The sequence below is a fragment of the Centropristis striata genome, chromosome 20 (genome assembly GCF_030273125.1).
Source record: "Centropristis striata isolate RG_2023a ecotype Rhode Island chromosome 20, C.striata_1.0, whole genome shotgun sequence".
NCBI classification, from domain to species: Eukaryota; Metazoa; Chordata; class Actinopteri; order Perciformes; family Serranidae; genus Centropristis; species Centropristis striata.
Genome location: NC_081536.1, coordinates 25,994,834 through 26,007,138, shown reverse-complemented (window position 1 = coordinate 26,007,138; position 12,305 = coordinate 25,994,834). Strand labels below are relative to the sequence as shown.

General features: G+C 40.9%; 1 protein-coding gene across 1 annotated transcript in view; it reads left to right on the top strand.

Moving 5' to 3' along the window:
- The first annotated feature begins 1,888 nt into the window (after nt 1-1,888).
- Nucleotides 1,889-12,305, top strand: part of col13a1 (collagen, type XIII, alpha 1) — an 85,777-nt gene continuing 75,360 nt past the window's right edge. Inside the window, exons 1-2 of the mRNA XM_059358773.1 lie at nt 1,889-1,893; nt 6,941-6,967. The gene's annotated coding sequence lies outside the window, so the exon portion shown is untranslated. The remainder of the gene's footprint in view (nt 1,894-6,940; nt 6,968-12,305) is intronic.

The following is a 12,305-nucleotide window of genomic DNA, read 5'->3' as shown; positions in this document are numbered from 1 at the left end:
TCTTTACAGCTGACCAGACTGAGGATTACTAAGGAAAGTCTGAAATTGTGAGGACTGCAGACCCAGTTTGGTTTTCCATCTACAGTAAAATAGATCATATAACTCTGGAATTTTGTCAAGTTGAAAGTACAAGGTAGCAGCAACAGATGGCCTGTATTGTGCTGCAAGAATGGGAAAATTCAATTGTAGTGAAAGAGCAAAGCACTTTTCTTTTGACAAGACTTCAATCATTTTATTAATGTTAAAGTCATGGTGCTAGAGGACTGAGCGAATGTCCTACACTTTCTATGGTTAGATTTATGGAATCATTCATGCTGAGCCTGTCGTTAATCTGTGTCTTTTCCTCACTCTGAGGGACTTGACACATTTGTTACTGTTTCCCAACACTAAAACTCAATTCTTATTCTTACTAAGCAGTTAGTTATTTCAGTCGCCCATATAATCCTTCTCTCCCCTCAACTGCCTCTTTTTCTATTCTAACTGATTTTGATTTTATGCAAGTACAAAGGGAATAAATTGAGCTGACAGCAGGCTTCCAGGCTGGGATGGACCAAACATGATAGCCCTGCTTAAAAGAGAAAAAGCAGGGGATTTGATCTGACCTTTCAAAGAAGAGATGTGTCTTCAGTGATTTTCCCCACCTAGCTGTGATTGACGTAACAACATCTTTAATGGCTATGTCTGGATTCGCCAGAAATTGGTTTTGTCCAATGAACTCATTGTGCTCAAGAAAAGGTCAGGGGAAAGTATATTGGTTTTGTGAAAGGTCTATTCCACAGGGCTGACTGTGAGTCACGGGCTGGACCTGCTGTCTGTTTTTGATGAGAGTTTCTGAGACCAATACAACCCAAACAGGCTCAAGTTTTTGATAATGTTTGCCTATCTGGAGATACTAAAGAACCCAACTACTCAATAAATTCACCTGACATTTGAGTCTTTAATAAAATAAAAATATTTCACAGAATAAAGGGTTCCACCAAAAGCTATAGGCTACCATTCTTATTGCTGTACCTTTAGTTTTGGAACAAAACAACAATATTCATGCAAATTATTGAAAATGATTCCTGGTGGATTACATGACTGCTGTGCATCTACAATATACCTCACATTAGGTAGGACGAGCTATAAAATAGTTGCAGACATAATGATTTTCAAGATTTGTAAAAAATATGTGAGTATTATAAACTAGATTTCCTGATTCTGATTTTGTTGTGGTCCCATTGTTTTAAAGCAGGGCTGTGTCCAGTGTGGGCTACATGCACCTTCACCTCACATGCACAACTGCAACAAAATTGGTAAATGGACCTGCACTTATATTTCGCTTTTCTAGTCGCTTTGTGGCCACTCTGAGCGCAGTCTGTACTGTAAAGCACTTTTTCACCCATTCACACACACATTCATACTGGTGGCAGAGGCTACCCTAAACGGTGTCACCTGCCACCATTGGGAATTCATTCACACACCGATGAACGCAGCATCGGGAGCCAACCATCCGATCGCTGGACGAACGCTCTACCAACTGAGCCACATCTGCCCCACAAATTGCAGTGTAATATTATATTATAACTTGATCATGATAGTTATAATATCACAAACAAAACATACAAACTCACAGCAAGAGGCTTGCAGGTTTGAAACTGGCTTGCAGCTCTTCTGTGTGGAGTTTGCATCTTCTCCATGCAGCTAATGCTTAAAAGGTGACTGTAAATTGCCCGTGGGAGTGAATGAGAGCGTGAATGGGTGTCTCTATGTGTCAGCAGTAAGCAGTTCAGGATAATGAATAAATGAATGAATGTTTCCAGTGTGACTGGCCAGGTGAAGAGGAGTAATGTTTGTTATATAAATCTAAAAATGTTCTCTTTCTCTCTCTTTTGTTGTCTTACAGGACCTCCAGTAAGTAGACCAGACCATCTTGTGTGACCTGCATGTGGTAAAGTGACTGGTTATTTTTGCACTTTGGTGTTCAGTAGTAACTGCAAAGTCCCTGCAACCATACCTGAAACCAATATATTGCCTTGTCTGGATGCAGTGATAATGTGCAGTGCTTCATTCTATGGATCATTTATAATAATATGAATATTATGAACCAATTGTTCTGTAAACATTTCATGGTGAAACCTTGCAAAGTGTCCCCATGAACCTGGTCTCACAGGAATCCGTGAAATAGCCACAGATTCGCTTAACTCAAAATCCGTGGAATAGCCATGGAATAACTCAAATTTCCGTGAAACTGACACAGATTTCGCTACAATGCAAGTTAATGACAGTCATATCCCGTGGCTATTCCATGGATATTTTTTCCTACTGGTTTGTTCCAAGTCACGTGACTTTTAAGCACAAAAAAGCAACAAAAAACATGGCGGACAGTTCTCTCATTTTTAGTGAAAAAAATCAATATTTTGACTTAGTTTCTGCATAAAAATGAATTTTGATCACATTTCTAGCGAGAAATATATGTTTTATTTTCTAAATATTCACTCAGTGAATGTACATAATCACTTTGTATGTTCCGTGTCAGTTTCATGGAAATTTGAGTGATTCCGTGGCTATTACACAGATTTTTAGTTAAGCAAATCCGTGGCTATTTCACGGATTCCTGTGAGACCATGTTGGTCCCCACAGTCCTGATCCTTACAAATCACCTAAGTCACCCAGTTTTTACAATGTACTGTGTGAATTTACATTTTGCCTCTAATAGTATTCAGTCAGTGCTGGTTTGCAGAAGTTAGCACCTTCATGGCCAAAAGGTTCTGGCCATCTGAGGCTTTACTGTGGAGAGTTTACATGTTTCCCCATGTCTGTGTGGTTTGCTTCAAAAGCAGCGTGAATCTAGAGTGCCTGTGCCGTGCCTGTGTGTGTGTGTGTGTGTGTGTGTGTGTGAATCGTTGTCAGTGAGTTGTGTGAAAGACTAGTGACTTGTCCACCTCTCACCCACTTCGTGCTAGGACAGACTTTGCCCATGAATGCAACTCTGCATGCACAGGATAGGTGGATCACATCTTTGGTTTAATGGATGCAAATAGTTAAAAGCCTTTGGTTAAAAGGGAAACCTCCTGACTTCTGTGCTTCGATGGCACAAAGTTTCCAAACATCTGGCCACTATGAGTTTGACTTTTGTACAGCCGAGTCAGTTTTAAAAATCACCTCTGCCAAATATCCCTCCCTGGAAAATTTGAGGGAAAGTTCCTTCAGAGGAAGTTCTAAAGGTACATGAGGTCAGACAGTGAGGTGGATTTTCCACTCTCACTACACTTCCATATCCACAGGATCTGAGCATTTTAAACTCCATGCTCAGATTCCATGTGTCTTCACTCTTCCCTGACATGCAGTATGCCAAAGACCTATACACTGATAAGGCGCAAGAAGCCTTGGTTCTGCCTTGGCTACTGCAATACCAATGATGGGTTGACTGTACCTAGTGAGATGGACACAAATCTACTCTGACTGGCTTTATGTTGCCATGAAGACAACCGAAAACGTTTTCATGGACAGGGAATGGTTTAAGTAAACCTAACAGCATGGTAAAGTAAGGACTTGGACAATGTACCTATCATATCCAGTAACACATTTGGATGATTTTCTTAAAAGGGGGTGCTTTAAGCTTGGCTATAATGTGACAGAGCATTGTTGTATAAAACTGGAAGAACAAAGCTGATGATAATATGGTTATTTAACAGTTGAAGAATTAACTTCTTCATCATGAATTAATTCATTGGTTACAGCAATTCCATTCAAATAAATCATGGTCAAACTGCAGATGTAATGATATGCTCTGATCCTTCCTCCTATTTCTGTTTTTACAAATAAAGCATACTAGGAATTACAATCGCTTGGGTATTTTTTCTGCCGGATAGACATCAACCAGCCATCTCAGTCAACGTCTCTGGAGGAATCACCCATAAGGGCATTTAAAATAACATTTTCAGAGGACATTTCTTGAAACCTTTTGGAATTCCTCAAATGTACAAAGATGATTTTAATGACACATCCATTCTCAACATGCTCTCATCCAAACTTGCTACATCCCAATGCTTTGCCAGGCCCCTCAGTGTTTGTTGTACAGACGCACATGGAACCCCTTTTCTTCCATTTCGCTTCATGTCGGGAAGCTGTGTCACTTTCCTTTAGTTACGTGCAAAGTGGCTTTTCAAAATGTTTACAGGAAGCAGTTAACTTAGGATAAAAGAAAAGGATTTGGCTTAAAACAACTACATCTGCACTGAAGTACTGGATGCAGTAATGCGGGGTTAACTCCAAATAACACGCTGAGTCTTGGTTTCAAACGGGATATAAACACTGGTCTCCTGGGTTAAAGTCCAGGGTTTGTTCCACCTCCCCTCCCTCCTGCCCTGAGTGGAGCTTTGCACTATTTACATAAGATCATTTACGCAAGCCATGTAAAACCGATGTGGATGGGTTTACGTTACAGTCAATGTAAAGCCCAATGCGTCTCATACAAATGCTACGCCGGTATCACTCGGTGACGGCCGTGACAAAGCATCTGAATGTGACAAGTTGGGAGTGAGATGGGGTTGCCATTCAGTTAGAGGACATTTCTTAGAAGTTAATATTAAGATCCTCTCAGGTGAAGGTAAATGTTACATGAAGGAGTAGTCAAGTACCTTAGTGTAAAATACACAGTCTATCTATTCATTGTCTTTGCTCAGGTTGACAGAGGACTGGTTCCCATCACAGCTTACACTCCACAACAAAATAAGTAACCTAACAAACTGTAAAATTATATAAAATAGCCATTTGCTTTATACTCATCTCTTGGAACTGGCCTGCTGGTGTCCTTTAAAAAACAAAATAGATGATGAGTGTACACAGGTGACATCACAAGAGCTTAGCCCTGTTGGCCCATTGTGTGGGCCTTGTGCATGTAACACACTGTCACATAGTCAGAGATGACAGGAAACACCCAGGGTCCTTTACAAGCTGCCTGTCAAGCTTAAAATAGAGAAGCACAAATTACAAAGTCCATTTCAAACAAATATTCAATATCGCTATGCAAAGGAGGTGGTCTTATTCACTGACAATTCAATAGTAATGTTTTTATTCTGTTTGTATTCTATCCCCTTGTAAGGTATCACCATAGTCAGCTTCTAGGTAAAATAATACCAATGAGAATGGAGTAAATCAAAGCCCTTTCTATGAGAACCCAGGGGACCAGACATCCCACGTACGATGGCCAAATATACCCATTTCCCTCCCACCCCTCCCTGCAGACCCATTCATTCAGCAGCACTTTGCCAAATGGGAGCCACATGTTGGAGGGTTACTGTGTAATTCAAGTGAAGGGTTCCTTCCGGCAAAGGGTGACCTTTGCCCCTTGCAGACGGCCCCCGGAGACCCAGTAGCTAACGGGCAGGCACTTACGTGCAGAGTGTTCGCACTCAGCACCTGGCCATGCACCTTGGTGCACTGTCCTCTGCACGTACTGCCAGCCTGATGCAACACAGTCATTGTTATGTGCCCAGCCAAGCACCAGCCACACTGACCACAACCTTTAAGACTGACGTGCTGCTACCTTTCTATCACATTAATAAGAGCAGAGTATAAAATAACCTACAATAAGCTACAACATTGCGGTTCGTTAAACAACAGGGGTCACCAACACACAGTTGCCAGTTGGTGCTTTTTTTCAACTGTTTCTGCTGGCTAATATATCGGGTCTAATAAAGAGTGTCTGGAGGTTGGCCATCACCAAACTGTCAAGTACAATAGCAGAAAAGTATACTCAGTATTATACTGAGACACGGCTGCTGTTTCTTCACTATCATCCGCAACACAGTGACATCAGACACATAAAAAAGTTGAAAATTCAATCATAATATAGCACTGAAAATGTTTAAGTGCCTTCACTATTACTACATACATAAGTGTCTAATTAACTTATTATTTCAGAACATTTATTCATTTTCAGCTGGACAACAGCTAAATATTGAGGAGTTGCTCCTCAAAGAATCACTGACCTCAGAGCAGAAGCCTTCAGCTGATACATTCTTTATTCAAACAAAAATCTGACTCATTCATTATTGTATTGCATTATTGTGAGGTTTTGGACCCTATGAGAGGTCACAAGACAGAAAAAGGAAAGTGATTCTAAGCCATTGAGCAGCTTCTCTCTCTCTCTCTCTCTCTCTCTCTCTCTCTCTCTCTCTCTCTCTCTCTCTCTCTCTGGGAAATACAGTGTTTATTGCTGGACTGCTTGATGCCAGTATTCAAGACCAGGGAGTCTTCCTAGTTGGGAAATGTCAAGAGTTCCTATTTTGACCTCTAACCAATTAGTGTTCCACCATTGCTTAAAAGCTGCTCACACAAGATACTTTTTGTTCCGTTCGCTCAATGAAAACAAAACACACTTGACTCTTGACAGTGTACTCCTTCTTGTTCTTAGATCCTGGCCAGAACTGAAAGCCATTGTATTCTACCTCTTGTATTTGTTTGTGATGGAAGCCACCATGCGGACATGTTGTCATGTCCGCATTAGCAAGGTACTCAAGTAGGGTGAGGTCAGTTAGGAATGTTGAATAGGGTTTGTTTCACAGAAACATAAGAACATTCAGCATGCGTCCTCCCAAAACCAAACTTTGCATGATTCTTTGTGGTGAAATGAAAGAAACTGTTTATGTTTTTGTGTTAAAAAATCCTGTGTTGTGTTAAGATATGGTTTTACTGAATGCCTGTTGACCGGAATATAAGAGGCATGTTATGCATCAGTAGTGTTCTTTCTGTGTGCTGTCACTGAGCTGAAAAGGCCAAAATAAAAATAAAATAATAAAATAAATCACATTTAATAAACTTAGTAACTACCTCAAGCCTTTTTCATTCATTTTATTCTGGCCTAGCTCAGTGCAGGACTTTTTCATTATGTGGACTTTATCAGTAAAATGTACTCTTTCCTTTTTTTTCCAATTTTCTCTCACCCCTTTTTCAGGGTCCTCCTGGACGATCAGGCTTTCCGGTAACTGTCTTTTGAACTTGAATCTTTGTGTGGCCCTATAAACAAGTAAATCACTGCAGTATTGACCTCTCGCCTGCTCTCTATTGAGTCCTATTTATAATTTAGTTGATCATTTATAATTTATGTGTAACTTAAATAGCTCAAATCGCTTGTAGTGTAGCTGAGTTGATGTAGTTATACTAACTTTTTGCTTGCCAGACAAAAATTAAAAAACATGGGCTGCAACAGCCAAATGTGTGCGTATGCACACGACAATGTGTATATAGAGTAGGTAACATTATAAACGTACATGTGGAACACACACAGAGACATGTACGTACGCACACATATAAAATGAGAGTATGCAGAGGGAGGTGAACAAGGCTAAAAAAAGATCATTAAGGCAAAAGCCTCATCAGTATATCAAGTCAGGGGGAGTAAGACATAGAGCCATCATCCTGAGTGTGAGAAGGCCAGCAGGCACCACAGAGGCCCAACTGTGACCCACCACCAATTACAACATAGCACTGCATATAATAATAGGCTGGACTACTGGGCTCCATGAGTGGGTTACCAACTGGGCAATTGTCTGTGCCAACATGTGTGTTTAATCAAGTAAATCAAATAACCACATAGCAAAACTAGAATCAGGTAATATTACAGCTTAACAAAAATGCACATTTTAAAAATGGTGGGAAGAATCGGGCTGAATCAGGCCATGAGGCTGCCAGAGACCAGGGTCCACACCAGGTTTAGAGAACCTGGTCTCACAGGAATCCGTGAAATAGCCACGGATTCGCTTAACTCAAAATCTGTGGGATAGCCACGGAATAACTCAAATTTACGTGAAACTGACATGGATTTCGCTACAATGCAAGTTAATGACAGTCATATCCCGTGGCTATTCCATGGTATTTTTTCCTATTGGTTTGTTCCAAGTCACATGACTGTCAAGGTCCCTGTGGTCAGAACAAAAACATGGCGGACAGTTCTCTCATTTTTAGTGAAAAAATCAATATTTTGACTTCGTTTCTGCATAAAAATGGATTTTAATCACATTTCCAGCAAGAAATATATGTTTTGTTTTCTAAATATTCACTCAGTGAATGTACATAATCACTTTGTATGTTGGAATAGCCACGGGATATGACTGTCATTAACTTGCATTGTAGCAAAATCCGTGTCAGTTTCACGGAAATTTGAGTGATTCCGTGGCTATTCCACGGATTTTGAGTTAAGCGAATCTGTCGCTATTTCACGGATTCCTGTGAGACCATGTTGGGTGTAGAACAGTGAAACACTTGGTAGTTAGGAAAAGTTAATGGGTTTTTAAAAAATATTGAAAATGGAATAAGTATTTCATGTAAATAAAGAAAAAAGATAACATTCCCTACAGAACACAACATTTGCAAACAGGGTTGGACTGAACTTGAACCATCCATCCTCCATCAAAAGGCTCATGACAGAAGTCAAATAGATTTAATGTAATCGATCAATCTGATTCTCTATGATATCTATGATCACTTCTCAGTTGAGAAAGCTCAGAGATGTCAGTACAGCAGTGGAACTGAGTGCTTGGAGCTTTAAAATCTTAACATGACACCTTGAGCTGTTGGCAAGAGGGTGTCATGGCCTCCTGGTTGTTTTCTCTCTCTGTTTCTTCTACAGCTTGAATGCAATGCTGATACAATCTCTCTGACCAGATCTGCTTCTGTTTTACCATCTCTACACCTCCTTTCTCTTCACACTAACATTCTCCTCCTCTTTCGGCTGAGCTAGCAGTCTCTACATGTCAAACCCACATGGTTCCTATCATGACAGCAGGTGGCCATCTAGTATCTGACCTTTGTTCTGGGTAGCCAGTTACAAGCAGCAGTATGCCCATTGTGATCTGAAAAGCTCACTTGTGAAACATGTCCATAAAACAGCCTCAGGCAGAGACCAGTCCTGTGTTTTCTTCCATCTTTATTTGCCGGAGTTTCGTTGACAGTTTGCATCAAAGTGAGGATGAGATTCCTTTCAGGATTTGTGATTGATTATACCTGTCAAGCAGTGGGAAATTAAATCATGAGTGGTGTTTGACTGAGTGCGGGAAAGGAGGATGTGGTTTTTAGAAAGAGAGCCTGTAAGAATTGAAAATCAGGGAGTACATTCAGTTTTCCATACAATGTGGTTATTTCAGAATGTGACATTATAGGTGTTTAAAGCCAGAGGAGGTAGACGCCACTGATATAATGATGATTCATATACACAGTTCGCTCCTCTCCTTAAACACACACAACTACTTCTCCACATACACCAGGAGCAAGATCACAGGGTGCTGTATCAATGTAGATTCTGATAACTGAAATGATAATTCACTCATAATTACTAAAAGCAGAACTATTAATGCAAAACTGTATTAAAACAAATCTGGCATCATGCGTGTTCTCACAAGTACTACATATGACTGTGTGTGTGTGTGTGTGTGTGTGTGTGTGTGTATTTTCATTAGAACAGAAACAGCCTACCTGTCTCTTATTTTTTCAGCAAGAAACAATGAGTAGAAACATGTTGGGCAGCAGCAGTCAGGTTTCAGTCTGTGGAATGTAATACAACACATGAACTCAATGAGGTTTTAGAAAACACTCAATTCGTCTCATAGCTATAAAACTTACTTCAGTGAAGGTTGTATTTTGTGGTCACAGCAAATAATCACGTTAGGCACTTTGTAAAGCCCCCAGTTCTGGATTAAACCCATTTTTTGTTGGTGCCAGATTCTCCCCAAGGTCTTGGTTTAAATCAGGACCTTGGACAGGGTTTCAAAGAGCCCAGCTGTAGCCTGATAGTACTTAAGGGCTTTAAAAAAATATACCACATACTAATGACAGAGATACCAGCACATCTGGTGTATCGAGACTGAAAACAACTGAATCTATGTTGCTGACTCAGGCTCAGTCTTTACAGATGGGAAGAGGGATGGCATACACTTGATGTACACCATGAGGGAGCCAGGTGCCATCTCTTTATTAAACCTGATGGTTCAAGTTCTCAACCATCTCCTGTCTGCTGGGTGACACCAGCCCTCCATTTGGTATATTGCTTGGGAAGAAGACTGGTAGTTCTCAATTTACTCAGACATCAACATATAGCACAGTGAAAACAAAGCTGAATGTGGAGGAGAAACTCCTAACTGGACGTTTTTTTTTTTTTACAAAAGAGACATTACTATTGAATTAGATAGATTATTGGAGCCTTGTGTCTAGCAGCCATTTGCCGGGCCTTCCACTACATCTGAGCAGAGACAGACAGCAGTCAATAAGAGCTTAGCACCACACTGTAAAACATGCCATGGCTGTGTGCTTTTAATAGTGCAATGGTTTTAAGTTGTTTTAAACTTGCTGTAAAAAAAAAAAACAAGCTGCTTTTTTGCTGCATTTCATTCACAAAAGCCTCTCCTGGTATTTGGTATCCTCACAGCTCCTGAACACAGGTGAACTTACCAAAATGACCTGCAGCTACAACTGGCCAATACTTGAGCAATGAGTCTTAAAACAGCTGTACTCACCAGAGCATTGCCTGCTCCTACAGATGCTGGTATAGCTGCACTGTTAACCTTAGCAGTATTCCACTCTATTGGCGTCATACAATTTTACACTGTATATTGCAATGCAATCTGGGAGAAAAAATATGTAATTACAGCACCTGAAGAGAATGCCATTATTTACATGATGCATTTAGACATATCAGCCTTCTTTCCTTTATGAGGAAAAATGGCCAACGGGAAGGTCACGCCCTCTAAAAAGTCCACTCACTCTACGTGTCTCCACTACAAGTTAGTCCTCAGATGGATTTAGAGACTTCAGAGGTGACGTATGGTTTTTTCGCACAATCGCTTAGCGACAGTTTTGACCGTGGCGTCACATACGCAACGGATTAATCACGGGAGACGCAACTGTGGCTGCCGTCGCTAACTGTGCACAAGGTCAGCAGCTGAAAGCAGCATGGCTAATTCTGCACAGAGTCTCCGCTGATCATAAACATCGTGATCTTGAATTAACCGGCATAGCTAACTGTGCACAGAGTCTCCGGTGCTTGTTGTAAATAAACAGAGATTGCTGAGTGAACAACTCCTTTAGCAGCAGCACATACACACTGTACTGCTACAGAGCTAACTGTTAGCCTATTAGCAATTTGCAGACTGGATGCTAAAGACTGTTACGGGAGGACTGTACCGCTTCGACTCCTTCTTACTCGTAAGACCCCGTAAGACTCGTAAGTCCTGACGAGACTTACTCCAGTAACACCAGAAAAAGTCGCTGGATTTGTCTCCAGTCACTTTTTTTGAAAAATACTCGCTAAGGAGGTCTGAAAAGTTGCTAAATATAGCAACAAAGTCGCTAAGTTAGTAACACTGCTTCACCGGCTTTTACAAATGGCGTGTGTTGTCGCGTAGAGTACTGCGTCACATCCTGCTTAGTGATCTATCCAATCAGAAACCAGGCTGTTTTCAGGGGAGAAAAAACACCCTGCTCTTAAACAGGGACGAAAAAAGTCCAGACGAAAGTCCGCTCTGGACGGCTCATATTCAAATTAGGTGAGTTTCGGGTGAGGCCCGCCTCATTCCGGGTATTGGGCGGTAGTGCAAACAGCCCTATGATCAGTGATGTTACCTGAAGTCATGGACACCCCATTTCTTCAGGTAACATCACTGATTCAGGTCTTTCAACGATACACCATCACCCAGGCGACCCAGTCAGGGTTGATCAGCTTGACTAAAAGTGGCCTGTGTCTTCCATGGATGCCCCGTCTTGCTCAATAGCCATCTGGATAGCTTCTCTGTGGCCTCCGTGGTGTTTTTTGTCCATGAAGTGTTCCCTGGAACATGGTAGCAGAGAAGCGATACTTCCAGCAGCTTGTGGGGTTTTGACCCATAGCCACTGGCAAAGGACAGGCCACAAGACTGCCAAGTTGCCTCTATCTTCACCTGCCTCCCTGATGAGCTAGGTGACGACTCCAAATTTACTGTGAATTTACACTGTCTGTAAATCTGTATTGCAAATGTTGTTACTGGAAAAACAGTAATGTGTTGTAAATGAATACAGTAATATACTGCTAATTTATATATAGCAATATCCTGTATTTCTAAAATACAGTAAGGAACTGTAAAAAAAAGAAAAAAAGCTGCAAAGCTGCTGCCAGCTAATTACTGTACGTTTACACAGACAAGTTTTAGAGTGTGCTGAGGACAGAGGAAGGTGCATTCATTAGACATAGATGCTCTTATCATCATGTTTAAGGTGGAGTTCCTGTCAGTACCAATAACCATTCAAATAATGTTAGGAATACTTGATCCCTTTGCAACATTATTTCAAACATC